Source organism: Austrofundulus limnaeus, unplaced genomic scaffold, assembly GCF_001266775.1.
Source record: "Austrofundulus limnaeus strain Quisiro unplaced genomic scaffold, Austrofundulus_limnaeus-1.0 Scaffold910, whole genome shotgun sequence".
In the NCBI taxonomy this organism is placed as follows: domain Eukaryota; kingdom Metazoa; phylum Chordata; class Actinopteri; order Cyprinodontiformes; family Rivulidae; genus Austrofundulus; species Austrofundulus limnaeus.
Window position 1 is genome coordinate 72,940 of NW_013953312.1, and position 3,143 is coordinate 76,082.

Consider the following 3,143-nt stretch of genomic DNA (forward strand, 5'->3'; position numbering starts at 1 on the left):
ACCCTAACCATTACTGGTCCATAGTTAACCCTAACCATTACTGGTCCATAGTTAACCCTAACCATTACTGGTCCATAGTTAACACTAACCTGAACCAGAACTTAATTAACACCATACTTCTAAACCTAACTAGTAGAGCTGCAAATAAAGTGAGGACACTGAAGAGGTCCTCACTTTACTTCAAAGACCTCACTTTGATAGTAACTATGGTGCAAATGGTCCTCACTTTGTAGTAGAAACAAGAACACACACACACACAAAAAAAAAAATTTGCTCAGAGGCATTGTAGCATCACATCATCTCGCTTTAATTTTTTTCCCCAGTTTGAGCACAGCCAACAAGGTTACCATGGCAATGGGTTCATTAGAGGAGCAAGCTGCTTGTTGCCATGGAGACATCCCCGTGTTCCCTGCGAGTTGTGGTACCGAGAAGCTGATGTCTTTATGTGTGTGTGTGTGAAAGAGAGAGAGAGAGAGAGAGAAGTGTGTGTTTTACAGTAGCGTGGTGAAACAGAGTGGGTGGGGGGTGCACAAAAGATGAGGATGAGGGCGTGGCCTGTTTGTATTAGATTAAGTCTCAAACCACACAGGAAAACACACAACAGCCTCCACACAGACCCACACAGTTTAATGTCACCATCATCATCATCATCATCATCAAGCCTTTGATGTTCACATCAAACACGCTGCTGTTTACATGTTCCCCCCGTGCACACGTGCATTTAACTCTAAGCTGTCCCCAGGTGTAGGTGTGAGTGTGAACGTTTGTGTGTCCCTGTGGACTGAGACGTGTCCAGGGTGTCCCCAAAGACAGGACCCGGCTCCCCACCCCCCAGAAAGGAGAAGCGGGTAAAGAAAGTGGAAGGAAGATGCTGTAAAAACTGTGGAATTAGTGAGAGTCCTGCAGTGTGAGGGCGAGCAGCGCCCTCTGCTGGACAAAGATATCATCACACAAACTGAGGAAAACTTCAAAAAAAGACACAAAATATGCTTAATAAGTTAAAAAATCTAAAGATATAAATGAAGAATCTTTCTTTAATCAATGTGTTATGTTTTTATTTATTTATTTATTTATCGCTTTCCATGTCCGGCAGGTTTGTTTAAAATTAACCTGATCATTTGTGACCCATCATATCGAAATAAGAATTAAGTCAAATTGAGTAAAAAAGACCTAATACATTTTCAGATCTTTAAATATCTGTATGAAGCTTGGATATTTTTGCTCTCTTTAAACCAGCAAGCTATGCAAATTGTAGCCTTTAGCTACATTTTCATACCTGGATCATCCTGGTATCATTAGCTCATCCGGAAACATGACAATTTGTCTTGTTGGTTACAAAAATACATTACAGTTTGGTCTGAATCCTAATTTTATGTAACTTTATTGAGTAATTTATGATGACAATATAAAGAGGAAACCTCAAATAGTATTTGTATATTAAGTTTTCCCTGTTGGAAAGAAACAAAAACATTGCTAGCTCACCGGGAAAAATTCTAATTTTTAAGGCGTTTTTCCTCAAAATCGGGTTTTTTGTTGCAAGTGCTTAAAAAAATTTTTAGGATTATATTTCAGACAGTTCATTCAATTGATAAGGTTCATTATATTTTCACAAACTACATTTTTTTTGCACTCGTTGAAATCAAAACCATGTATCTGCCTGTTTCTCCACTTTTAGCCTTAATCCTGGTGTCGATGTGACGGGTCACATACAAGCATCAACATGTGCTCCTGCTTTAAGCTTCATCCTCGCAGCATCTTTACATTCCTGTTCTCCAGCTGGCAGCTTGGAAGCTGCTCGTGCATTTTTAGACGCACTCGGTCCGACACACGACGGTGATGTTTCAGGAAACGTGGTTGTTTTTTGAGCAGCTTTAACGTGGCTCTCTGGTTTACTTCAGGGCGGCGTTAATCCCTCTGTCATCTCGCGTGTTCTTTCTTCACTAATCACCATGAAAATAAAATAAAATGAAATAAAGTAAATAAATAAATTTCTGCCTTGCCTCCTGAAGCCATGATCACACTTTCCCACTCACAGACGCCCACTCGCCCTGTCCATGCTGCTCTTTATCTTCCCCTGCCTCTCTCCATCTGATTGTCTCCGTCCTCCTTCCATCTTTTCTGGAGCAGCTCCAGAACTTTATCTGTGCAGCTCCTGCCCTCATCTTCCTCCCTGTGGCTTTTTTTTTTTCTGGAGGCCAAGTGCGAGGGGGGGGGGGGGTCTATAGGGAAATAAAGCCCCATGTTGTCATTTTAACGTCTTCGTTCCCTCTGTCTTATATCTTTATCTGTGAAACACAGACACCAGCTCTTTTCAAAAGGAAACAGTTTTTCTCTAAAGGTCCAGAATGGTTCTGGTGACAGCCATGCTGGTTTTCCTTCAGCTCCTCCTTTCCTCCACAGCGCTGCAGAGCCAAAGGTCCTCACTGCTCCTCAGCGTCATGTCAGCAGGTTTGTCTTTGTGTTCCTCACTGGCAACGTGTTTCCAGGGCTAAACCCTGCCTGGAGGCTGCTTGAATAACCTCAGCATTAGCAGGAATTTGACTCACACAGCAGAGACGGGGGGTGAGGATGGGGGGGAGTAATGGGGGGGGGGGGGAACTCCATTTGTTTCATGCTGTTTGATGCTCTCAGGAGCCAAACGCCAACTTTGCAGCACGAGTTTGACAATCCAATAAAGCTGCAGACGGCACAGTCCTCGTCTCCTGCTGAGAGCGAATCAGACAAACAACTTCAGGTTCGACTGTTGCTGTGAACACGAGCCAGTTAACGGAGCGCTGAATTTTTACACCGACAACCAGCCGAAGACGAGGAACTGGCTGAATAAATTTTAAAAAGCAGCTAAAAATGATGGATCTCATGGAGAATAAAAATATTCACTGTCTGTATGAAGCTTGGATCCGTTGTTCTCCTTAAACCAGCTAGCTATGCTCACTGTATCCTTTAGCTACTGTTCTGCTCACTGTAGCCTTTAGCTACTGTTCTGCTCAGTGTAGCCTTTAGCTACTGTTCTGCTCACTGTAGCCTTTAGCTACTGTTCCGTTCACTGTAGCCTTTAGCTACTGTTCTGTTCACTGTAGCCTTTAACTACTGTTCTGTTCACTGTAGCCTTTAGATACGGTTCTGTTCACTGTAGCCTTTAACTA

At 42.8% G+C, this 3,143-nt stretch overlaps 1 protein-coding gene across 3 annotated transcripts in view; it reads right to left on the reverse strand.

Moving 5' to 3' along the window:
- shank1 (SH3 and multiple ankyrin repeat domains 1) overlaps positions 1-3,143 on the reverse strand; it is a 97,282-nt gene that overhangs the window by 62,666 nt on the left and 31,473 nt on the right. The gene's annotated exons all lie outside the window — the stretch shown is intronic.